General features: G+C 40.5%; 1 long non-coding RNA gene across 1 annotated transcript; it reads left to right on the top strand.

Moving 5' to 3' along the window:
- On the top strand, positions 1-26,983 carry LOC140608850 (uncharacterized). The gene is made up of 5 exons (XR_012010849.1): positions 1-129; positions 13,182-13,286; positions 22,631-22,930; positions 23,516-23,609; positions 26,605-26,983. It is a non-coding gene; the product is annotated as an uncharacterized lncRNA (long non-coding RNA).
- The last annotated feature ends 283 nt before the right edge of the window (positions 26,984-27,266 follow it).

Below are 27,266 nucleotides of genomic sequence, written 5' to 3' on the forward strand. Positions count from 1 at the left end.
AAAAAAAAAGTCCTCTAAAAGTTCCTGGAAGTCTACTGTCTCTAGAAGTGGAAGAGCCATCAATTCACCTTTGGAGATTTCCTTTGTCTTGAGAAAAACACCAGAACAGACAAACTTTAGTAATAAAAGGTAAATATCCAGTATAAATGCATATCAACATTGCATATACTAACACATTTAATCTTCCTAACATTTGTAATATAAGTTCTATTTAACAAATACTTACTATGTACCAGGTATTGATCTAAGTGCTTTGTAAATATTAACCCATTCAGTCTTCAAACAAGTCATATGACAGGTGTGAACTAAAATTACTTGTTCAAAATCACACAGCTAATAGAAAGCAGAGCCAGGATTCATACTCAGGTAGTCTCGCATCAGAGTCTGCACTTAATCACCACTATGCCAGGCCCCCAACTCTGGTGTGGTGTCTGCACCATAGCCTAGCATCTAGGAAAGCACCTGGACCACAGCAGGCACTCAGATATACTGAAAAGATGGATATGAGCCTGACTACCTGCACCATTCTAAAACACCTCACATGGGGCACTTGGGTGGCTCAGTTGGCAAAACACCTGCCTTCGGTTTGGATTGCGATCTTGGGGTCCTGGGATCAAGCCCTGCATCAGGTTCCCTGCTCAGCAGGGAGCCTGCTTCTCCCTCTCCCTCTCCCTGCTACTCCCTCTGCTCTCTCTCTCTCTGTCAAATAAATAAATAAAAATCTTTTAAAATAAAAATAAATAAAACACTATGCATAACTACAAACTCAATCCTCTCAACAACTCTAATATATAGGTACTATTGTTAGAGTGAGCATATAATTTAACACCAAAATCAGGACCCTATTACTAATTATAGCCAAATAACAAACATAAACCAGGACTGTCTTAGAAAAATCAGGACATACAATGACCTGAATTATTATTACTATTATTGTTATTACTATTATTATTACACCAGTGATGAAACTGAAGCAGAGGGAAGTCAATTAATTTGCCCAAGATTACACATGAGCAGGTGATGGCCTCACGATTGGAAGTCCAATATTCAGACATTAGAGTCTTCAGTAGTGACTCTACTACAAGGAAGTGAGACAGAGGTGAAGTGTTTTCCTTAATATCACACAGTTAGTCCCAGACCTCATGCTATTTCTATTAATATACTCCCTCTTCTAGGATATTTGTACCAGAGATCATTCCTGAATTTCATTTGTCCTCCAAACCACCTTTGAAGAAAAAAGTTCTCTCCAGGACAAACACTCTTATACATGGGCATTTGCTTGTTAAAACTTTGGGAAAACACTCAAGTGATATTTATTAAATTTTCAATTACAGATTTTTGGATTTCTAGATATCATTCTGTTATTGATTTCTTTTTTCTTTTTTTTCTTTTCTTAAGATTTTATTTATTTATTTATTCATGAGAGACAGAGAGAGAAGCAGAGACACAGGCAGAAGGGCAGGCTCCATGCAGGGAGCCCAATGTGGAACTCGATCCCGGAACTCTGGGATCACACCCTGAGCCAAAGGCTCAACTACTGAGCCACCTAGGCAACCCCTATTATTGATTTCTACTTGAATTCCATAATGGTCAGAAAGCACACTTGGTATGATTTCAATTCTTCTATATGTGTTAAGATTTGTTTTCTGGCCCAGAAAATGGTTTATCTTGGTGAATGTTTCTTGTGTAGTTGAAAAGAGTATGTATGTATTCTGCTAGGGTTGGGGGAGTTTTTTCTCTCCTTGTAATTCCGCCAATTCTTGCTTCCTGCAATTTGAAGCCTTATTAGCTACATCGACAGCTATGATTGTTGTCTTGGTGAATTCATCTTTTATCATTGTATATGATACTACTTCTGTCCTTCATAATACCCCTTGATCTGAAATCTATTTTGTCTGATACTAGTATAAGTTCTCAAGCTTTCTTTTGATTAGTGTTTGCATGGTGTATCTTTATCTGTCCTTTACTTTTAACCTGTGTATGTGTCATATTTAAAATGAGTTTCTCATAAGTAACATAGAATTGGGCCATGTTTTTTAATTCAGTCTGACAATGTCCATCTTTTAATTAGCATGTTCAGGCCATTTATGTTTAATGTAATTATTGACAGGGTTGGATTTAAATCTAAATTATTAAGATTTATTTATTTTAAGATTTTATTTTTTATTTTAAGATTTTTAAATTTTAATCTTTTATTTTAAGACTTATTATTATTAATTAAATCATTTTATTATAATCTCTTTTTTCCTTCTGTTTTTGTTTGTCTATTTGTCTGTTCCGCTTTTCTGCCTACTTTTGGATTATTAGAAACATTTTTTATATTCGATTTTAGTTTATTGGCTTTTTGACTATATTTGTTATTTTTCCCCTTTAACAATTACTCTAGAGTTATGTATACATTTCTAAACTAACACAACTTAGAGTTAATATTTACCAAACTAAGTAAACCATAGAAGGCTCTCAACCATGTATATATTTCCTTTAACTACCCTTCCACTGACCTTCATGTTATACTTGTCATTTGTAACGCATGCATATTTACTGAAAACCCCACTAGATAATGTTATAATTTTTGCTTTCAACAGTCACACATATTCTAAAGAACTCCAGAAGAAAAAAATTTTTTGTGTTTATATATAGTATTAATATTTATATTATCATATTTATATTAACAGATAGTTACCAGTTCTGTTGCTTTTTTTTACTCCTAAAGATACAGATTTCCTTGTAGGCTCCCTTCTCTTCAGCCTGAAGGACTTCTTATCACATTTCTTTTAGAGTAGGGCTGCTGGAGACAAATTCCATTTGTTTTCTTCCTTCACAAATGTCTTTTATTCAACCTTCATTCTGGAAGGTAATTTTTTCAGGCTGTAAAATTCTAGGTTGACAAGTCTTTTCTTTTATCACTTTAAATATGTTCCTCCATTGTCCGTGGTTTCTGATGAGAAAACCTTTGTGGTTTCTGATGAGAATTCCATAGTGATTCCCCAGTATGTAATGTGTCCTTTTTCTCTAGCTGCTGTTAAGATATTTCTTCCTTTTTTTTTTTCCACAGCAATTTGAGTAGGCAATGTCTAGGAATGGTTATATGTTAATTTATCCCTTTTGGGGATGGCTGATCTTGTTGAATCTCTAAATTTATGTCTTTTTACCGATTCTTAGAAGTTTTCAGCCATCTTTTTCCTTCAAAATTTTTGTCTAAGCCAAATTTTTCACCTCTTCTGGAACTTCAATGAAATGTGTTTTCAAACTTTTGACAGATTTCTGAATCTGCTTTTTTTTTTCCTTTAGTCTTCTTTTTTTTCTCTGTTCTTTAGATAATTTCTGTTGATATACTTTCAAGTTTACTGGTTCTTTTCTCCATCCTGACAGTAAGCATACCCAGTGAGTTTTCAATTTCAGATACTACTTTATTTTTTAGTTTTTTAAAAAATATTTTATTTATTTATTCATGAGAGACACAGAGAGAAGGCAGAGACATAGGCAGAGGGAGAAGCAGGCTCCCCGCAGGGAGCCCGATGTAGGACTCAATCCCTGGGCCCTGAGATCACACTGAGCCAAAGGCAAATGTTCAACCCAGGCATCCCTATTTTTTCATTCTAAAATTTATACAGCTTCTATATCTCTGCTAAGGACTTTGATCTTTCCATATATATTTCAAATATGTTTACCTTTATTTACCTCATGTTTATGCTCACAGGGCATAGTTATAATAGCTGTGTTAGTCCAATCAAGTTGACTAGGTAAATAAAACTTTGTCTCATTTAAATTTCTGTATTTTGTAATCCCTTTGATATAGCAACTAAAGTTATATCCAAATAAATATATCCATTGACCTGGAGAAAGCTATATGAAATATTATTAAGTGAAAAAAACAAATTGCTGACGAATATGCACACTATGATCCTATATCTGTAAATATCAAACGATGAATTAGCCTATACATATTTGTGTATATGTATAAGATTCTATATCAGCTATTAACTTCAGTTACCTCAAGTGTGAAGAATGGAGAAAAGTTGGAGAGGATTAATATTTGTTTTTATACATTTGGCTTGTATTTTTCAAAAATAAATACTACTTTTTATAACTATATTAAACTTTAAAATTTTGCACTTAATTATAAATTAGTATTAGCAATTATTCCTTATTACCTGTACTTAGTAGTTTTTAAATAATTAAAATATATTAAAAATTATTTTTTAGGTCCTGATATACTCTACAAGTGAGGCCCCCAGTGAATAAGGTCATGGATGATAAAAAGATGAGTAGAGTCTCTAAAGGTCCTGGTAGCATGAGAAAGGCTGTAGTAGCTCTAGAAGCCACAAGTTCAGGTCCTCAAGCCCCATACCAAACAGGTCAGCAGGAACTGCTGGTCATACTCTCCTTAACCTATGTTTTCCCAATGCCAGAACCATCCTGGGCTCTGAGTCAGCTTCAGTGATTAGGGGAATCACCCTCAATAGAGAGGAATAAGCCTGGATAATGGAAACCCAAGTATTAGTATTTTGGAAGAAGAGAGGAGAGGACATGTGGCCATGATGGGTAGCTATCATGTAACAGAATAACCTCTTAGCTTAGAGTCAAAAGATCTAGCATCAAATTCCAGCTGCTAATTATTAGCTGTACAAACTTGGGCAATTCTTTAACCTGCCTCAACTCAACTTCCTTACCTATTAAATGGGAATAATTACACCCACCATATAAAGTTGTGATAATTAAATGAGATAAGACATGAGAGCCCACAATGTTGAATTATTTGTTAAGAGGTTGCTCTTTGTTCATATAAGTCTTGCCGTTTCCTGTTTGATGATAATTCAAATAACTTGATGGACAGGTTTAATCATAAGGAATTCATGGACATAATTTGAAATGAAGTTTCATGAACATTTAAAACCATTATCTAGGGATGCCTGGGTGGCTCATGGTTGAGCACCTGCCTTCACCCAGGGTGCGATCCTGGAGTCCTGGGATGGAGTCCTACATCGGGCTTCCTGCATGGAGCCTCCTTCTCCCTCTGTCTCTGCCTCTCTTTCTGTGTGTCTTTCATGAATAAATAAATAAAATCTTTAAAAATAAATAAATAAGCAAACAAACAAACAAATAAAACCATTATCTACTTTTCATGCATCCATTATGCAGACACTTGGACAAGTGTAATATTGGACAAATCATTGAGCTTCAATTTCCTCTTCTGTAAATTGGGACTAGTATTTCATGCTCTACTTATCACATAGGATCACTGCATTTCTAAGTAGGATATGCAGTTTATGGAAGACGTTTGTAACAAGAAAATGTAAACAAAGATAAAATGTTAGCTTTTAAATTTTTTTGAAGTTTTGTTTTTATTTAAGTAATTTCTATACTCAACATGGGGCTTGAACTCATGGCCCAGAGATCAAGAGACACATGCTCTTCCAACTGAGCCAGGCAGGCAGGCACTCCAAGATGTTAGTTTTTTAAATAATATTTTATTTTTATCACAAAGAAAACAAGAAAATAAAGGTAAGAGAAAGAAAATAAATCATGGAGCCCCCGGTTGGTTCAATTGGTAAAACATCTGCCTTTAGTTCAGGTCATGATCCCAGGGTCTTGGGATCAAGCCTCATGCATCATACATCATTGTGCTTTGGGCTCCCTGCTTAGTGGGGAGCCTGCTTCTCCCTTCCTCTCTGGTCCTCCTCCAGCTCATGCTCTGTCCCTCTCAAATAAATAAATAAATAAATAAATAAATAAATAAATAAAATCTTTTAAAAAAAGAAAAAGTTACTTAAATTTCTAATAAACACATTCCCATTAATATTGAAATTAATTCCTTTATGTTATTCTTCAACATGTTTTTAAAATAATTTTAATAATCCATTTATAATTATATATTCTTTTCACTTGTTTTATAAGCACTATGACATTGTATATATATAAACATTTCTTATAACCCTTTAGTATTTTCTTGAATAGGGAAATATTATTTTTTACCTAGGCTAATTTTTCCTTCATTAATATGGATGATAATGCATAGAGCATCTTAGTGCATAAACTTTCCCATCTTTAAAATTACTTCTTTGGGGGCAGCCTGGGTGGCTCAATGGTTTAGCGCCACCTTCAGCCAGAGTGTGATCCTGGATACCTGGGATCAAGTCCCACGTCAGGCTTCCTGCATGGAGCCTGCTTCTCCCTCTACCTGTGTCTCTGCCTCTCTCTCTCTCTCTCTCTCTCTCTGTCTCTCATGAATAAATAAATAAAATATAAATAAATAAATAAATAAATAAATAAATAAATAAATAAATAAAATTACTTCTTTGGGATAGAATTCTTATCCTACAGTGATAAAACTGAGCCACTAAAAAAAAGATCCTATTAGGGGGAAAATTCATATTAGGAATGACCAAATTTTAAAATTTGGGTTGGTAGGAAAACTGTAAGTTTTCTGTATTCTGGTTGTTTCTGTTTTGCTTTGTTGTTTCTTTTACTTTCATTTGCATGTATTTTATGCAGAATTTACTCCTGTGGCCATAAGCTTTTGTTTCTTCAGTTTCTTCTGGGATATCTTTTTCTTCTATGCAGCCTCCTCTTCTGGTTTAGGAACAACTGCTCTTTTATTTTTCCTTATTTATTTTTTTAGATTTTATTTATTTAGTTGTCAGAGAGAGAGAGAGAGAGAGAGAGAGAGAGCACAAGCAGACAGAGGGAGAGGCAGGCCTTTCCGCTGAGCAGGGAGCCTGATGCAGGACTCTATCCCAGGACCCTGGGATCATGACCTCAGCCAAGGCAGATGTTTAGCCCACTGAGCTACCCAGGTGCCTCTGCACTGGTTATTTAAAAAAAATATTTCTCTTAAGGAAAAGAAAAAATCTCATCCATCATTGTCTTTGAGAGTTATGATTGAGTGCTTCTAGTTCACATTTTCTGTCCCAAAGAAAGCAATGAAAGCTTTCAGAACACCTTTCCTTTTTGGAACAGTTTCCTGCTCACTTTGGCAGCCTGGAGTCGGGACAGCCCCATCGCTATGTGACTGACCCCCATATGCCTGAAATTCTGGTGCTCTGGACTATTCAGATAATTAAGACACTCTCCTTCAAGCAGAGGTGCAGGAGCAGTACAGATGATCTTGAGATAAAGTTCAGTCTTCTATTTTGTCAATGAAAAAAGGGATAGTAGCATCCTTTGTCCATCCTGTGTCTCAGAGTGTCCTGACACTTCAGTTTCTTCATAAATAATAATGACAATGATGACAATGATGAAGGGTCTGTCCTAGGCAGTGAAAACACCTTCAGTTTTGACAGATCATAAAACAGTCTTTTCTAAAACCAGTAAGACTTTTTTTCTGTCTTGAGTTACACAAATGATTAAACCCTGGCCAATGGCAAGCTAGTCCTTCCCTCATTTTTTCCCAGCTTCCTTCAGCAAAGCCAACAGTCAGCATATATCACATGTTTCCTGCATGAAGTTTTACTCTGTTTTTTTCCCCTAACTATTGTCACAGGAAGCATAGTTATTACAAGAAATGTCATAGCTGAATTCTGTCTTCAAAAATTTATTTAAATCAAGCATTTGTGGTTTCCAGCAGTGACAATAGGAAGTGGTGTAACCAATGCTGTCTTCCCAACCACAGCATGATATTAAAGCCCTTTGTTCCAAATCATGAAAATGGGGGCACCCCAATGGCAAATCAGGGGGTATCAAATTCTGAACTTGGGACGTGGCTAAGAATCATTGTTCCCCAGATCAACTGTATTTTTTCAGGGAGCTATCATATCTTTCTTTTAAAAAAGCATATGCCTTAAAAGATGATTAAAATGGTAACTTGTGGGGCAGCCCAGGTAGCTCAGCGGTTTAGCGCCGCCTTCAGCCCAGGGCCTGATCCTGGAGACCCCGGATCAAGTCCCACATCGGGCTCCCTGCATGGAGCCTACTTTTCCCTCTGCCTGTGCCTCTGCCTCTGTGTGTGTGTGTGTGTGTGTGTGTGTGTGTGTGTGTGTGTGTGTCTCATGAATAAATAAATAAAATCTTAAAAAAATAAAATCACTATAGATGTGTTAAAGCTTGGAATTACCTTTTAAAAAAATAAATAAAATAAAATAAAATAAAATGGTAACTTGTATGTTATATATGTATTTTGTCACAATAAAAAAAAATCATATCAGGCAAAAAGCTTTACCCTGAACTTCCTATTCCCAAATGAATAGAATATCAAAGAAAGAACTTTAAAGAGCACCTAAACATTTTGCTTGTTAAAAAAACAAGCAAACCAACATTTTGATTGTTAAACACTTGTTCTTTATTCATTTATACCCTAACTTATTTCATAAAGCACTTAAGGCAACTTAAAAAATTATATAAAATATAATAAGGCAATATAAAAAGGAAGTAACATAAGAACTTTTAGAAAAAAGATAGGAACTGATAATTTTCAAAAAGATTATTTTCAAAATAACTTGGTAATTTCAAAAATGATGTTTTCTAAGTAGAGTAGCATCATGACATAAATACAGATATAAAGTGAAAGGGTGTTATTCTTTTTTTTTCTTTTTCTTAATTCATGAGAGACACAGAAAGAGAGAGAGAGAGAGAGAGAGAGAGAGGCAGAGACACAGGCAGAGGGAGAAGCAGGCTCCAAGCAGGGAGCCCAACATGGGACTCGATCCCAGGTCTCCAGGATCAGGCCCTAGACTGAAGGTGGCGCTAAACCGCTGAGCCACCAGGCTGAGCCACCAGGGCTGCCCCAAAGTGTGTTGTGTTGTGCCCCAAAGGGTGTTATTCTATTCATGAAGCTGGGAAGAGTTTTACAACCAGTCTAAAGGAGAAGTTGAAAAATGAAATATTTAAAGAGCAGGAATATTGAAATGAATGTACAAATAAAGGCAAAACTGACCCCTTTTAAAAGTAGGAGAAGGAAGTCAATTGAACTTCTACTAGATGGGATGGAATTTGTATAAACAATGTAGAGTTTCCAAGGAAACATAAATTTTTCCTTACACATTAAAAGTGCCAAGAACAGGGCAGCCCGGGTGGCTCAGCAGTTTAGCTGAGCCCAGGGCCTGATCCTGGAGACCCGGAATCGAGTTCCATGTCAGGCTCCCTGCATGGAGCCTGCTTCTCCCTCTGCCTGTGTCTGCCTCTCTGTGTGTGTGTGTCTCTTATGAATAAATAAATTTTAAAAATCTTTTAAAAAATAAATAAATAAAGGTGCCAAGAACAGAGCTAACATGAAAATAAATACCAGGCTGGAATAGGATGGGAAGAAATCTGCTTTCACAAAGTGCTTGAAAACCAAATGACTGCAAATTTAGAGTTACTGGTGCTTTGCTTCATGGTTTTTTGTTGTTGTTTTTGCTTCAGAATCCAAACAAGAAGTTGATTTGCAAGCCCAACCCATGAATTTTATTTATCTCCTAATCCTTGTAATATTCCCATCTGTGTCATGATCTTTTATGATATTATTATGGTAAATACTTCAGGGTAGAAACCTTTTTTCAGCTGTGTGAGTTTCTCCCTTTGTTTTCATCTATTTGCACAGTTTATTCTTTTCATTATTTAAAATAAAGACTGAGAATATGATATGCCTGTGACACTAATGAAATTGCATGGGCTCTCGCATCTGGGGAATTATAGATTCTTGAGGACATTCTGCAGCATCGAGCTATTGGCAAAAAAGATGAAATTTAAAGCTGCCTTTTAAATTGACTGTTGTGGGGCACCCGGGTGGCTCAGTCAGTTAAGCAACCCACTCTTTCGGTTCAGGTCATGATCTCAGAGTCCTGGGATTGAGCCCCAAGTAGAGCTCCACCCTGGGTGCAGAGCCTGCTTAAGATTCCCTCTCCATTTGTCCCCGCCCTCCACGCGAGCGCACTCTCTTGAATAAATAAACATAAAAAAATAAAATAAAATAAAATTGACTGTAGCTCTGGGGGTCTTGGCTATAAATTAGGAGCCAACCAAAATTCACCGGAAGTGAACACCTGTGACTGCTGCCCTTACACCACAGTTCAAAGTTATAAGGTGAGACCTTCTGTTGGCCAGTCTACTCTAACCTTCCTTTCAGTTTATTTAGCAAAAAAAAATTGTAAGTAACAGCCCAAACCACTCCTCAGAAAATTCAGGTCAGGGGAGAACTCAGTCCCCCAAATTACTCAAACAGCATTTAAGCTCAGAAGATGAATAGTTTATCCTTGTTACTCAAATTAAATTATGACTCTCGACCCCCATCCTATCCACCAGGCAAATAGGTTTTTCTCTTTTCTGGAGCTTTCCCTCCTCGGACCACTCCAAGAAACTTTAGGGCCGTTTATTTAATACTAAGGGTCCGTCTCAGTTACTACCACCCGAGGAATTAAAAACCAGGAAACTGGCGGTCAGGAATTCAATTCTTTTCAGCTAGTGCTATTTACTGCCACTGGGTGTCACTATTGAAACCTGAGTTATCCACCCTGCACCAGTCCAATTCACCTTTTCTCATTGTTTTAAGAGATTCTTTTTTTAAATAATAGATTGAAGAATGTAAACATAAATGTAAAATCCTGTTGCTAAATGTCAAGATATAATAAGGTCATAATTTACAAGAGAAACTGGAACATCTGGATACAGGTATTATCTACTGTCGTCATCTACCTGACTCTACATCTGGGACCCTTACCAATTTACACCCCAGGTGTTAGTGAAGCAAGCGAGGAAGGAAGAGAGCATACATCCTGGAATCCAAAAGCTTTGAATAACTGGGTTATTTGTTTTAGAATTCATCTGGACTCTTGCATCATCACGTTTTTTCTGTCCTTCTGAATCATTCCTATCAGCAGACAGACATGCCACAGCATCTCCCATTTTTCAAAGTGTCCTCTCTTGGCTCCAGTTGACTTCCAGTTTTTGTCTGATTTCTCTGCTTCTAGTCAGAGGAAAGTTCAAGAGTTGATTATACGCACTGTCTCTACTTCCTCCCATCCCATTTTCTTTCCCATCAGGTTTTATTCCCACTATGTACCCTGAAAAAACTCTTTTCCCTCATGTTGCCAAATCTACTGTTCAGTAGACTCACAGTCTTCATCCATCTCGCCTGTAATTGCCAAGGTTGGTCACACCATGCTTCCTGCTGAAACCCCCTCATCTGAATTGCATTCTTCTGGCTTGCCTCTGACCTTCCTGCTCTCTCCTTCTTAATCTCAGCTGACTCCCCCTCACCTTCATGATCTCTCACTAGAGAGTGCTGGGCCATGATCTTCTGTAGCCAAGCCCATTCCCTATGTGATGTCATCCAGCCCAGGGGCTTTGGATACCATCCGTACACTATGATTCCCAAATTAATATCTCATCCCTAATTTCTCCCCCAGCCCCAGCCTCCACATCTAGCTGCCTGTTTGACATCTCCACTTTGTCATCTAACAGTTGTCTCAAGTTCAGCCTGTCAATAACTCTTACCTTTGCCTTCAAAGCCTGCTTCTCCTCAAACCCTACCCATTTCCTGTATTTACCAGTTGCTTATTTATGGGTCAAACACTGTAGACTCATTCTACACTTTTTCTCCCAGATTCCATCACCAAATCCAATCCAACCCAACAGCAACTCCTATTGGCTTCAGCTTCAAAACAGATACTTTCTCATCATCTCTGATGTGTTGTTTTTTTTTTTTTTTTTTTTTTTTTTTTGAGTAGTGTTGTTGGGATCCAAAGCCAAAGGCCAAGAAAGAGTTCTTGAAATGTCTTTGGTGCAAAATGGTGGTTTTTATTAAAGCATTGAGATGCGCCCCCCCACCCCCCCAGGCTGCCCCAGGATTATGAGGAGCAACTGATGATATACTTTGGGGTCAGGGGAAAGTCCCAAAAGGATTTTCATATGCTAAAGAAGACTCACAGGTTACCGGAGGCCTGGCTATTGTCAAACTAAGGTTGTTTTTCCCTCTAGTAAGGCATTAACATTAAGAGAGTTGGGAGTTTCCAGGAAGAACATTATACTTTGCCTGCCTTAAGTATTTGTCAATGGGCTGCAGGTATAAGGACATTTAACTGTATTTACATTTCCTTCTGCCTTGTTTCCTACATCATCTCCACTCTCACACTTCCACAAGATATGTCACGACTGTCTTACCAGACCCCCTGTCCTGACCTCGCCCACCACTTTTGAGCCATTCTTTCAAGGCAAACAGAGAGAACTGTTTCCAGAAAACTGATAAAACAAAGTAAAACAGATTAGGTCACTCTCCTGTTCAAAACGTTCCAATGACTTCCACTTCACTGGAGATAGCATCCAAGTGTCTCACCATGGCCTGCCTAGGCCCTACCTGACCTTGCTCTTGGTTATCTCTTCCACTGTAGCTCCCAGGGCTCTTTCATCCACTCACCTCACTCCAGTCACAGTGGTTTCCTAACAGCTCCCCGGGCCACTATGGGGCCTTTCACTGGCCACTCCTGCTCAGAATCCTTTTACCAATTCAGGGCCTGTCTCCAGGTGGCCTCATGAGGGAGGCCTCCTTTGATTATACTAAGATGACATGCCCCTCCCTACTGCCCTGCTTTATTTCTCTCCATAGCCCCATCACCTCCTGATATTAGGTTATATGTTACTATATTTGCTTGTTGTTTGCTTTGTTCTGCTACAAATAGAAGTTACATGAGGTCAGTGGTGTAGGAAAGATGTTGAGGTTCGAAGCTGATGGCCGAGAAAGAATTCTTAAGATGTCTTTGGTGCAAAAAGGTGGTTTTATTAAAGCAAGGAAACAGGACCCGTGGGCAGAAAGAGCTGCACCGGGATCATGAGAGTGGCCCATATAGACTTTCAAGTTAGGAGGGGGTCAGGGACAAAACAAACCTCTAAGGTATTTTGGAAACAAGATTCTAGGACCCTGAGGGGGCTAGCTATTGTTGGGAAAGCTCATTTGTTATTGTTCAGTAAACTCTCAGTCATGAGACCCCCTCAGATGTATATTAGTAGGTCATATATTTGGAGGATGATCCTAACATGTATTTTGGAGAAAAGGGGAGCTTCCAAAGAAATTTCCACATGTTAAAATAGACCTACAGGATCCTGGAGGGTTGGTCGGGCTAAGATTGCCTTTTGCCCTTAGCAAAGTATTCACATGGAGTCTGCTGAGTCCCTAGAGGAAGGTCACTCTGCCCGTTTCAAGGACTTGTCAATGGGCTGTAGGTAGTAAGGAAATTTAATAATTTCTCTTCTGCCTTTGTTTCCCACATCAGCCAGGACTTCGCTGAGGGCTGTCTCCAGCACCCAGGCCAATAGCTGAAACAGAAAGACCCCTGGATAGACATTTACCACAGCAATGAATGGAAGGGCAGCTGGCTGTAAGTGGGGACAGACAGTTGGAATTGGAATTTAAGGCTCTGTCAGGATATACTGATCTGGGATGTTAACCAGAGTGTTGCCTGGTGGTGACCTATATTGTGTGCCTGGGCCTCTGAAGCCAGCCAGTCATTTTATGTATTCATCATGCACTCTCTTAGCACCACTCACAAATCCTTCCAGTCTTTCTTTCTTTCTTTCTTTCTTTCTTTCTTTCTTTCTTTCTTTCTTTCTTTCTTTCTTTCTTTCTTTCTTTCTTTCTTTCTTTCTTTCTTTCTTCTTTCTTTCTTTCTTTCTTTCTTTCTTTCTTCTTTCTTTCTTTCTTTCTCTTTCTCTTCCTTCTTTCCTTCCTTCCTTCCTTCCTTCCTTCCTTCCTTCCTTCCTTCCTTCTTTCTATTTTTAAGTAATCTCTATACCCAAAGTGGGGTATAGAGCCACAAAAGCCAGAGATCTCACAAGCCAGACATCAAGAGCCCGACTGAGCCAACCAGGCACCTCACATGCTTCCAACATTATTTTATTTTGTTAAAGTTTTATTTATTTGAGAGACAGGGAGAGTGAGAGAGCATGAGCAGGGGAGGGGTAGAGGGAGGGGAGAATAGACTCTCTGATGAGTGGGAGCTCATCCATCCCAGGGCTCCATTCCAGAACCTGGGATCATGACCTGAACTGAAAATAGGAGTTGGATGTCCAATCAACTGAGTCAACTGAGCCAGCCAGGCCCCTCAATGCTTCCTACATGTAAATCCTCTCACAGATTGACACTTCCAACAGCTGACCAGCATCCATGGTTACGACAGCATCTCACAAGTCTTACAAAATCGATGAAATTATTGCTTTTAAATATTTACTTGTTGCTAATAGTCAATTGAAAAGAATTTTAATTGATTTTCTTATAAATTCACAACTTTTTGGTATGGTTTACAAACTTGCTGATAATATCCATAAACTATCATCAGAAACATTTTCAAAGCTTCCTCTCTGGGGTAAAAATGATCCCTACAAATGGGCCAGCCAGTTACCTGATAACCTCTTTCCACCCACTGTCAGATCATCTGTGGTGACGTAGGCAGATTTCACCACTGATATCTTTTGACCCCATAGTCTGAACCATCCACGTAAAAGGCTTTGATGAGCTGAACCACTAATGAATGAGCTTTGGGTCCTGGGTCACTAAGAAGAAGTATCTGACTCCTGGTTTACTCTAGATGCTCCAGGCCAACACTAGAGCCCTTTAATGGCATAGCTCCTGAGGCAGAAACACACACATTTTCCCCTGAGAAAGCCATCACATCATGGCCAGGGTGGCTAGGTCCACAGAAGGTTATTGACTGCAGCCCCAGGATGTCCTAAGGAATCTCTTCTACCCTGACCTATGCATCTTGAGGGTCCACAGTTAGGGGAATGCTTTCTCTTTCTTTCTTTCTTTCTTTCTTTCTTTCTTTCTTTCTTTCTTTCTTTCTTTCTTTCTTTCTTTCTTTTTCTTTTCTTCCTTTCTTTCAAAGGTTTTATTTATTTATTCATGAGAGACAGAGATAGAGGGAGAAGCAGCCTTCTCGCAGAGGGCCTTATGTGGGACTTGATTCCAGACCCAGGATCACACCCCGAGCTGAAGGCAGATGCTCAACTGCTGAGCCACCCAGGAGTCCCAACAGCCCATTTCAATATCTAAGGATGTGACCTTCCTCAGGGTAAGGGAACTTGCCCATTATTACATAACCATCAGTGGTTTTTAGGCAATACCAAATAAGGCAAAAAAAAAAGCAAAAATGGCAAAAAGTACAAACTACTTTTACTTGTTTGAAGAGAGTGAATCACCATTAACCTGCAAATGTGTAGCTTTAACTTTAGTATTACCTCATAGCCAGAAGGCAAGCAGCAAAAATTAACTATTGTACCTCCTTTGTTCTTTCGGAAAACAAGTAAACAAAAATGTAGGTGATGGGATGGCTGGGTGGCTTAGTGGTTGAGTGTCCACCTTTGGCTCAGGGCGTGATCCTGGAGTCCCAGGATCAAGTTCCACATTGGGCTCCCTGCATGGAGCCTGCTTCTCCCTCTACCTGTGTCTCTGCCTCTCTCTGTGTGTCTCTCATGAATAAGTAAATAAAATCTTAAAGAAAAAATGTAGGTGGTTCTTAACCTTTTAGATTATGTACTAATTACACAGTTGTTAAAAGGGTAAGGGAAAAAAATCCCCTGGGTAAAGTTTCCTGCCAGGGGGTGAGATGGCATGAGGTGGGTGGTGGGGCATGACTGTGTGTGGGCTAAAAGGTCAAGAGAAAGACCACTGTCATAAAATGACTCTGTGAAGGAGTTACTGCAATTAAATGTCAATCTTACACTCTTTGTTGCTGCCTAAGGAGTGTGTTAGGGGCCCTTTCGATCCACCTGCTTTGAAACGTTTGCTCTGCTCCTTTGAGTTTAGCACAACCTTTTTAAAAGACAGAGGACAATTTAAAGGGAGGACTGGTGTTAACAGATTTTGTGGTGGCTTATTTACCGTGAAAGCCCTTAACATAGCCCGAGGCTACTTTCCCTTGGAATTACTACCAGGATGAATCCATATGCCAGTGATGCACTTACTATCCTGACAACTGTAGCTTGACATTACAGCTTCAAATCAGAATATCTGAGCTCGTCAACTTTTTTTTCAAAGTCATTTTCATTTTTCTAGATCCTTTGAAGTTCCATATAACTTTTAGAATCAGTTTGTAGATTTTGATTGGGATTCTGTTCAGGCTCTCGATCAATTGGCAGAGAAATGGTATGTTAACATGAATAAGGCATTTTCACTTATTTACTAAAGTTTTATCAGTTTATCTTAACAATATTGTAATTTTCAGGGGCACCTGGGTGACTCAGTGGTTGAGCATCTGCCTTTGGCTCAGACAGTGATCCCGGGGTCCTGGGATGGAGTCCCACATCGGGCTACCCACAGGGAACCTGCTTCTCCCTCTGCCTGTGTCTCTGCCTCTCTCTGTGTGTCTCTCATGAATAAATAAATAAATAAAATCTTAAAAAATATATTTTAAATTTCAGAGTATGGTGGGGTTTTTTATGTAAAAAGTATTGTTGTTTTTAAAGAATTCTACTGCCATGAATGGTATTTAATTATTTACAAAGTACTTTACGTTTCTCCACAGCACCCTAATGCTTCAGATAGCTCCAGATGGGATGATGCATAGCAAAGATTTTAAGAAAGTCAGATTTACAGAAAGTCAGATGATATTACTATATCATTATTACCATTATTATACTTATTTATATCACTGTTATAGCTATTCATCTTTCCAGAAAGCAGTGGTTAGAAAGTGGTGAAATAGCTGAGCCTTTTCAGAGTAAAAGCTAGAAAATCGAGAACACAGGCATCTTCCTAAAACTGCTCTCTGACAACAGTGTAGATGACATAAGAAGACAGAGATCTCACAGACCCCTCACTTCCATTGAGCAGGTGCATGTGTATGAACCATCTGCAAATCTTCATCAGCTCCTGGTCCTGGGAAGAAGGAGGAGGAAGAAGGTCTGGAAGGCTTTTCCATTGTAGGAATCTCTTTGCTGATGTTTGCTGAGTTGCTGGTTCATGGCTGGTTCATCACTAATTTCATCATTAACTTCATCATTAATTTATTTATCAGTCACTAAACCAGCTCATTCCCCCCACAGACTGGGTCCTTCGCAGAAATCATCTTCCTCTGGTGTCACCCGCTCCAACCACCCACACAAGCACTAATTGACAGAACTGGTGACCACCAGAGCCCTAGGGTCTGTGACTTCCCGCCACCCCCACATGCTGCTTCCTGGGGCAGTGACTGGCATTTAAACTATCAGAGTGCTTCGGGCTGAGCTGTTGAATATTTCACACCCTCTGCTCCGTGTGACTCATTCTATCCAAATAGGCAGCCTGAGCTTTCTCAAGGCCTCTGGTTTCACTCTGAACACATTCAAGGCCACCTGAGGGACCCTTGAATGTCATTTTTTAAGGCCTGTACAGGCTCCCCTTGGTTGCCATGCCTTATGGAGTCACAGAGTAGAAAGGGAGAAGCTTCTGCTCCCTTGAGCAAAGGAAACCATCCTCTGACCCGGATACGTCTGAGAGGCAGCGCCCTTGGCAGCTGGGGGCAGGGCAGAGAGCGACAGTACGAAGTGTCATCCTGCCTGCATTCCAGCCAGAGGCCTTCCTTCTTCTAGAGGGACAGAGAGGGGTTGATGGCACTTGGGAGGTGGTACTCCTCTCCTTTAGCCTGGGGGGGAAGTACATGCTGGGCACCTTCATGCTTATTGATGTTAGCACTTGCTCTCTGGATCCTTTGGGCTGATATCAAGGCTTGAAAGCACAGGATCTGCAGGGCTGCATCTGTCTCACATGTTGCAAGAGAGAGATAATAAGCTGTCAAGGCTCTTCCGTGGCAGGTACACTGCTGCTAGTCCTTCCAATATCTTTTTGTGATTTAGAAAAGGCATCCCTAGTCAATGGTATTATAATAGCATTGTATGGTGACAGATGGCGGCTACTCCCATAAACATAATGTATAGAGAAGTTGAGTCCCTATGTTGTACACTTGAAACAAATATAATGTGTGTCAATTATACTAAAAACAAAACAAAACAAAACAAAACAACCTTCCTCAAGGCTCTAGACTGCCATCTGTTGGAAGGTTGTAATAGACATGCACAGGTACTGTGGTGGGGGGAAGAATTGTGTTCTGGAGATGTGCAGTGTGGTCAAAGGGGTAGATGAGGGGTGGATAGTGAGGTATGGCTTCAGTGACTTCAGTGGAGACCAGGCCTGGGTGAGCTGCACAATCACGCAGAACTGGCATGTGGGTGGTAGCCATGACTGTGGAAACCCCAACCTGGGACCCCCAGCAGGTAACAGAAGTGGAGACCTAGAGAAGGTTAGGTGTGCATGGGTCTGACAGAGACTTGGCTCAGGACTTGGCCTTAGTGTTAACAGCTTTGCTGAGGCTGCCAGCACATCAACAGAGGAGGGAAAGCCTCTTGTGGGGAGGGGGGGGCAGATTTGGAGGCCTTATAATTTTGCAGACTGGGGCTGACACCAGAAAAATGCTGTTTTATTGCTATTATTGTAGCCAGTTGTGCTCCTAGGACCTCAGCCTGGGAAAATACTTGTTCAGCCATGAATAAAAATGAAAGTGGTCGCCAGCTGAGGAACGTAGGCAGCTTCTAGAAGCCGGAAGGCAGCCCTGCTGCCATCTTCATTTTAACTCTGTGAGACCCATTTGGGGCTTCTGAACTCCACAGATGTAGATTTGTTTTAAGCCACCACATTTGTATAATTTGTTAGAGTATTCCTAAAAAACAACTACAGTAGGTATCCTTGTCTTCAATTTATGGGTGGGAAAACTGAAACTTGAGTCAGGATCAAAATCTAATTCTCAGGGCACCTGGGTGGCTCAGTGGTTGAGTGTCTGCCTTTGGCTCAGGTCATGATCCCGGGGTCCTGGGATCGGGTCCCATATTAGGCCTCCAGTGAGGAGCCTGCTTCTCCCTCTGTCTATGTCTTTGCCTTTCTTTCGGTGTCTCTCATGAATAAATAAATAAATAAATAAATAAATAAATAAATAAATAAAATCTTTAAAACATCTAATTCTCTATGACATCAAAGGCCACACTTTCCTTATACTCCATTGATGCCCTCTTAAATTTTTATAACTAATGTCCTCACTGAAATCATCAAATATTTAACTGCTAGGACAACTACTTTAGAAAGAATCACTAATGGTGTGCTTTTGAATATATCTGCTTGCTACAAATAATTTGCTGACCGAAAAGAAATCATCAGTTGAATCTTGCCTAGAGAGTTCAGGAAAAGAAAAGGTTTCCAAGCTTTCCTGTGTAAGCCCTCAATTCTAAGGAAACTAACAAAATTATCACTCTTTAGCTTGTTTATTCATTTGGTTGAATGTGTAAATTATTCTATGTACATGCAATAGTAAATTGATCATAATAAGATGGAAAATCATCAGGGACATAAATTAAAACTGTAATGAGATAGTACTATACATCCCTAGAATAGTTAAAATTTTAAAGACTGAGCATACAAGTGAGATTGTGGAGAAACTGAAACTCTCATATTATATATCTATCCTATTACCCACCAGTTCAACTCCTAGAAATGTCTTTTAAGATGTATACACTTGTCAAAATTCATCTAACCATCTACTTAAAGCCTTTGTATGTAACTGATATCCCAAGATTTGAAAAAAGGGGACACCTGGGTGGTTAGATCTCTTAAAGAGTCTGACTCTTGATTCTGGCTCAGGTCCTGATCTCCTGGGTTTTGAGATCAATCCCTGCCTCAGGCTCTGCACTTGCTACACAGTCTGTTTGGGTACTCTCTCCCTCTGCCCCTTCTTCCTCTCATGTGGGCACTCTCTCTCTCCCTCTCTCTCTCAAATAAATAAATCTTAAAAAAAAATTTTTTTTTAAAAAGAACCAGGAATTGAGACAAGAACCTCCCCCATCGCCAGCCACCCTCACACACCGGGATTCTTCCAATAATGAATGTGGGTAGAATTAGGACTTTTAAAGTGGAGACGAGGGATGCCTGAGTGGCTCAGCAGTTTAGCGCCTGCCTCTGGTTTGGGCATGATTCTGGGATCCAGGATTGAATCCCGAGTTGGGCTCCCTGCTAGGAGCCTACTTCTCCTTCTGCCTATGTCTCTGCCTCTCATGAATAAATAAATAAATCTTTAAAAAAAATAATAAAGTGGAGACAAGAGGAGTGGTGGAAAGAGTACCAGGCAAGAACCAGAAACTTCCTTCTGGTCTTCGTCCCTTCCCTGATTTAAATATGTACATAACCTTGTGGGATTCATTTTGCCTGTATGGGTCTCAAGGACCTTATCTGCAAAATAAATGAACTGCATTAGATGACCTCACAGTTCCTTCTAGCTCTAAAACCCCCATTATTTATCATCTTAAGTGGTGAATCAGATTGCTTTAGAAGTTTCTACTTGATAGAACTACTTTTCCTACACACTCTGATTCTAATCTATGACTCTGTTGATACTGGGTCACTGACAACATAATTCTCAGAGATTACATTTTTCTATGGGAAACTTGGATCCACTTTATCAGATAGTTTCCAGGAATATATCTTTGAGAAAGCAAGCATGGGCAACATACATTCAGATTATGGATATTTTCCATATTTAGAGATATCACATATGGGCATTGTTAAAGAACATGCTCTTTTTAAAGCTTTGAGTAAAAGAGTAATGTGGCCACAGTAAATATATCACTATACTGAAAGGCTCTGTGGCTTCAGACAAGCCATTCACATGTTCAGAGGACATGTCAGTATCTACACTATCTGCTTGTCCACAGTTGTTTAAAGATGAAGTGAGATCTTATCAAATAGGTAAAGCACATTTTAACCTGCAAAATGTTATACAAATATAAAGTGACTTGTTCTTATTGAGAATGAGAAGAGGGCGGGAACAAGTGCCTAGGAGAGCCCATTCTAAAAATGAGCTAATCACATCAATCACTGCTCTGATGTGATGCAGGAGAGAGATGGGCTTTTTAAGGACACAGAAGTAAAGGTGTTTTGGGATCCCCATGGTTTCATGAACTCATGGTGATTTCAGCAGCTTCCTGTAGTCCCTCCGCTCATCTCCTAGATCATGTCTGAAGAAAACCCAGCCTCACCCCATCTGCAAGATGATCAGTCTTTGATTTGCCAGGTTGGACTGGGAAGACTCATGAGAGCTGAATGTCCACAGCTGGGAGGTAGGGGAAGAACCAGGAGGGCTCATGGGGGAACCAACTACAGAAGCCTGCTGAGGCTCTGCCCAGTGTGGAGGGAGGATGGTGGTGGAAGAGTTGGAGGGGAGGGCAGATTGATGGAGGAAAGACCCAAAGAAAGCTTTATTAGAAGCTCTATGGAAGTGAGAGGTTGTAAGGAAAGGTAAGGAGGAGAGAGGATAGGGATTAGCTCTCTTCCACAGAGCACAAACTCTCCCAAAGCACTGCGATATTTGATGGCGTTATTTCCCTGCTGCTATAGTCCTGAGACCTAAAACAGTGTTAGCCATGCAGGAAGTGAGTAATTAGGACTGGGTGAATGAATTGAATGGCTGCACAGGAAAGAGGATCAAAAGGCAACACTGGCAGTGCCTCTTCACCCCCACTGTGCCCAGAGAAGGACAGTCTTGGCTCATCTCCCTGGTCTTGGAGGCAGAAATAAAGAGAGATTCAGCAGGCTAATGTGGCAGGTTTCTACACTATAAAAACATGCATCATTTTTTAAAATTTTTTATTTATTTATGATAGTCACAGAGAGAGAGAGAGAGAGAGAGAGGCAGAGACACAGGCAGAGGGAGAAGCAGGCTCCATGCACCGGGAGCCCGACATGGGATTCGATCCCGGGTCTCCAGGATCACGCCCTGGGCCAAAGGCAGGCGCTAAACCGCTGCGCCACCCAGGGATCCCAAAACATGCATCATTAATACCCCTTCTCTGACTATCCAAACCCAGGAGGCATACTTGATCCTCTCCTTTCCTATACATCCAGCAGCCCTATCAACAACATCTCCAAAATGTTTTTTGAATCTGTCTTCACCATGGCTCTTACCCCAAACCCCAAACCCCATTGGGACCACTGCAATGGCCTCCTCACTGGTCTCCCTGCATTCTCTCTGCCCTCCCATTTTTTGTCCACTCAGCTGCCAAACAGTCGTTTGTAAAGTCACTCCTTTGCCTGAAATCATCCAGTTGCTTCCAACTGCACATAGAACAGTGCTCGAACTCCTAGTCATAGCCTCTGAAGCCCACCTTCCTTCTCTACTTTGTCACCCACCACACTGCCCCTCACTCACTTTCCTATTGCCACACTGGCCTTCTCTCTGTTCCTCAAACTGGCCAACTCTGTCTGTGTTAGGACCTTAGCACCTGCCAATTCTCCAGCTCTTGTGGCTGGCTCTTTCTTGTCTTACTTTCCCAATTACCATGCCTTCCCCTTGTCACCCAGTATACTCTATCTCCTCAGCTTGTTTTATTTTCTCTATAGGACTTATCTCTATCTGGAGATAGGTTTAACTATTGTTTGTTTCTTGGCTCCTCTGCCTTAGGAATGTGCCCCCTCCATGGGCAGGGATTTGTAAATATTGTTGACTGTTGTAACCTCTGTTCCCAAAGGTTTCAGGTATCCCTTGTAGGGACTAAATAAATTTTTTGGAATGAATGCCTACTCACCAAATGACCTTCTGACTCTAGTTTTCCAAATAGACTGCTTATAGAGAATGTGCCTTCCAGAGACAAGGATGTCTCCTGTTCCCTTTATTTTTCAAATAAATAAATACATGCATGCTTGTGTTTGCAGATTTCAGCCTCTGCGTGGTTAACGTGAGTCCGCCCCTTCAAGATGGATTCTGTCTTGAGGCACTAACAAATCAGGTATCTGAGCTTGTGGATCTGAGAGCTGTGCTCCATACTGAGAGGCATGGAATGAGGAAAGGCACCCTACCTGAGTGAGCCTCGACCTTCCACGGATGACCTTTATAGCCTTACCATGACTGTGTTCCCTGGACTTCTTTTTGGAACTTCTCTATGCACAAGCAGAGAAGAGCTCCTGATAGAAAAAAATCTCCAAAAAGGAAAAGAAGGCTTAAGTACTCAACAGGTCCTTCATCTTGAGTGTTTTTATGAAATCTTTCAATTCTATCCCAAATGCCACCACCACATGGTGCCCTCTTTTTCTCCTATTTTTCTATCAGCATAATGGAGAGAAGCCTACATGTCTACCGAACAAGGAGGATAAACTAGTAGCTATTAAGTGCTCTAGTATGTATCAGGCTCCAGGGCTTTATAAATATCTCACCTAAAGCAATATTTCTAAAAACTATGGTAAATAAAAAACATATAAACTGTGTATTAGACTTAGATATTGAAGATAAGATAACACAAAGGGTTAGGTTGTCAAATCAGACTCACAGGAGCTAGAGATCTTGTCCAGTAACAAGAGTTACTAATAATTTTGAGAATACAGGTAATTGTGCGGTACAGGTGAATCCTGGAGACCCTGGTCCATGAAAGAGGCTCTCTGGATCTTTTCTTGCTACATTAGAATTTGCTCTCGTCCAGATTTAACATATGAGATCGCTAAATCATGTGCATTGTCATCACTAAAGCAAAAAGAACAACTTGGCTCATAAAACATCTCAGTTTTATGCTCACATAGTTACATTGTTTACGTGTCATTTTCCAGGGAGCTGTGCCCCATAAATCCTTACATTCCACCTGTATTTGTCATAAGCCATCCTAGATTGACCAGGTACATCCTGCTAAAAAGTTTTTCACAGGTAAGTGCTCTCTCACTAATAAGTATCCATTTGTTTCCTTTCCAGGAGGCGAATCATTAGTATGTTTGTTTACAAGGAGATTTGATTGAGTCACCTGACTTCATTTTCCTTCCTTTTTTTCTTTCTTTCCAGTGGCTTCTAAGGGGAAAAGAGAATAGTCAGCTGCAAACCCTTTCCTTCCTCCAAAGAATAGGTTTGTGGTCCTAAGAATTCCACTGAAAGCAGTGCAGTGATTATTTTCCTACACCCCAAAAGCCTTTCACCTCAAATTAACTCTGCCTCTGTAGAGAGAGAGCACAGACTGGTAGCCTCTTCTTAACCAGCCTCTTGTCTCTTTGGCTTCCAGACCTCCCGCTCTGCTGCAAGGTTTATATACCTTATCACTAACTATACTTCCACCACAAGTTCACATTTGTTTATTTTTCCACATAGGTCTTAGTTTTTGAAAAAAGAATTTGTCTTTTGCAGAGTCCGGGTGGCTCAGTCAGTTGGGTGATTGCCTGTGGTTCAGGTCATGATCCCGGGGTCTGGGATCAAGGCCACACTTCAGGGCTCCCTGCTCAGTGGGGAGTCTGCTTCACCCTCTGCTCCTCCCCCTACTAATGCACTCATTCTCTCTCTCTCTCTCTCTCTCTCTCTCTCTCCCTGTCTCTCTTTTTTAAAAGATTTTATTTGTTTATTCATGAAAGACACAGAGAGAGATAGACAGAGACAAAGACAGAGACACAGGCAGAGGGAGAAGCAGGCTCCATGCAGGGAACCCCGACGTGGGACTCAATCTCGGGTCTCCAGGGTCACACGTGGGGTGAAGGCGACGCTGAATCGCTGAGCCACCCGGGCTGCCCTAGTCTCTTAACTCTCAAATACATTTTTTTAAAAATCTGAAGAAAGAGAGAAATTGTCTTTTGAACAGCTCTTAATAGTAATGTTTTGTTTCTTCTGTTCCGTTCATGTACATCTACCACCAACAACCAGTAGGATTGGGGTGATAGAAGCAGTGTTAGCACACTGAGCCCAAATTCTAGTCGAATGTTATTGAAAGCTCACCACATGCCTACTAGAGGATAAAAAAAGACATGGTCCCTGTCTTCAGAGAACTCGTGGTCCTTTGGGAAATGAAAATATGTCTATCGCCAGATTGTCCAACGTTACAGAGTCACCTCACCTTTAATATCTAAGTAAAAATGGCTTGCACCCTCTGAGAGGATGTAAAGACAATTCTCTCCCTAAGGGCAATCTAGAACCAATTTAAGACAAGCATTTGTTCTTAATACACCAATTAAAAAAATACACCAATAAATAAATAAATAGCAGCCATGCAGTGTCTTTGGTGCTATAATATAAGTGGAAGGAGGAAGTAAATAGTAAATTCTTATTAGAGATGTAAAAGAAGGCTCAGAGAGGTGATGGTTCCATTGGGTCAGGTGAATGACTAGGAATTTATGAAGTGGCAGAAGAGCATTCCAAGCAGCAGGTGTATGTTAACATATACACCAGAGAGAGGTATGAAAAGGCAAAGAATATGTGGGACTTCCCGATGGTTTAGTCTGACTAAAGCATTCTGTAAAAGAGGAGATGGAAAAGGGGCAAGGATGGTGTTCTAGACAGAAGATTACGGTCCTCGGCATTTGCTAAACCTAAAAGCAAATCGGGGATGCTGTCCTAAACAGTCTAGGAGTTTTCCAGCCAGAGCCAGGCCTAGGACCAGGCTGTTAAGTTAGTTATCTTGGGTGCAAAATTTAAAGGGGTGTCAAAGCGTCAGTCACCAAGATAGCATTTTAACACAAAATTTTAATTATTTATTTTTCTTTTTTTTTCTTTTTATTAACACAAAATCTTAAAGATAGTATTGGTTGTTATTGAATTTCCCTTTTGCCTCAGGCTCTAATGTGACTCAGCAAGGCACTCCTTTATTTAAAATTTGGCATTTGTTCATAATAGACTTTTTTTGCATAATATTGATTTTTAAAAAGATATTGCATTAAAATACTATTTATCTTGATGGCTGAAGGGGTGGGGGGGGCATTCCCTTAAAATTTTTGCATCACTTTGCTCACTTCGTCTTACTTGCAATCCTCATTCTGGCCGAACTTTATCTGTTAGCAGGGATAAAAGACACAGAGTGTCACCCTGGCATAAAGACACAAAAGAGGAGGGATAAAATTCATAGCACTTGGTGACTGATGGAATATGGAAATAAAGGGAAAGGAGGAGTCAAGAATTTCATCTCGGAAAAAATTATGCTCTTGGAAAATTTACAGAATGTTGGGGATGATAAAAAAAAGGGAAAGAAGAGAACTCAGTAGAGATGCCTGGATGGCTCAGTGGTTGAGTGCCTGCCTTCGGCTCAGGTCATGATCCTGGAGATTCAGGATCGAGTCCTGCAGGGAGCCTGCTTCTCCCTCTGCCTGTGTCTCTGCCTCTCCCTCTGTGTGTCTCATGAATAAATAAATAAGATCTTTTAAAAAAAAGAGAGAAATAAGTGAAATATGATTAGCTTTATAACAAGTAGATCAGCAAAGGGCTGTGAGACATAGAGAAGCTACCATCATTCCCTTTTGAAAGAGAATTCAGTGTCTAACATGTTGACAGCATCTGCATAATTATGTGTCTAGAACATACACTCGTCCACAGTGTAATATACTGAAGTTGGCGGAGCTATTCTGTAATAGGAACAGAAGCATTGGGGATCTGGTGCTCCTCCCACCGTTGGAAGGAAGAGAACAGCCCCATAAGCTGTCCTTGGGATCAGCAGTTGTCAGGAGCAGAAGGAGGAGGCAGAAAAGACTTTTCTCCTGCAGGGAAGAGGGCTCCTCACCGTCAGCTCTGCACTCGCAGGCTGTGCCTTCCCTGTTGAAAGTCCTTCAATTGCAAGTGAAATCAATTTTCCTGAAAGGTGACTTATAGGGTGATCAGGGCTCGGCTGAATGGAGGGAGAGGTCAATCAGATTCTCATCAAAGAGCTCAACTAATCGATCTCATTTTTGAATTACAGCCTCCCCTGAGCCTCCTCTGCAGGTACCAACTATCATACCAGTGTTTCATGATTGCAGGCCATTGAATAATTGGCACAACTCATCTCTCTGGTGAGACTTTCCTGCCAATTCTGTCCCCCGGAGCCTGCAAGGACCTGAGGCCTTGCTGAGGATTGGTGCTCTCACTCTCCCATCTCACACACCCCCGTGACTCCCCTCACTCCTGTGTCTTCTTCAGCCTCCTCCTCTTTTCTGGTTCCTTCACTCCTATGGAAAACATGCTGTCTCACTCTGCGCCACTTCCAGGCACCCATCCGAGTTTGACTACACTCTCCTTGGACAAAAGGCAGATGGCTGGGAGCAGAAAGGAAATATTTTGCTCTGCTCAAACAAATAAATAAAGGCAGAAAATAAATGTATAAATGAAACAAGTCTTTCCTTGACCCTTTACCCATCTTTGGCCACTCGTCTATCCTCATCTCCTCTCCATAGCATATGGCGCCTCCCAGTCATTGGGCCAAACACTGAATCCATTGTTTGTCTCCACACTGGTGAACAATCTCTCCAAACCACTCTGCCCTGGCCTTGCCAGGCTTCTTCTGCTTGCAGGACTCGACATGCCTTTCTCGTCCTTAAGGACTGTTCCCATGTGGTTCTTCTTTTACCCTGAAGGTCTCACCCA

The sequence above is a fragment of the Canis lupus genome, chromosome 18 (assembly GCF_048164855.1).
Source record: "Canis lupus baileyi chromosome 18, mCanLup2.hap1, whole genome shotgun sequence".
In the NCBI taxonomy this organism is placed as follows: Eukaryota; Metazoa; Chordata; class Mammalia; order Carnivora; family Canidae; genus Canis; species Canis lupus.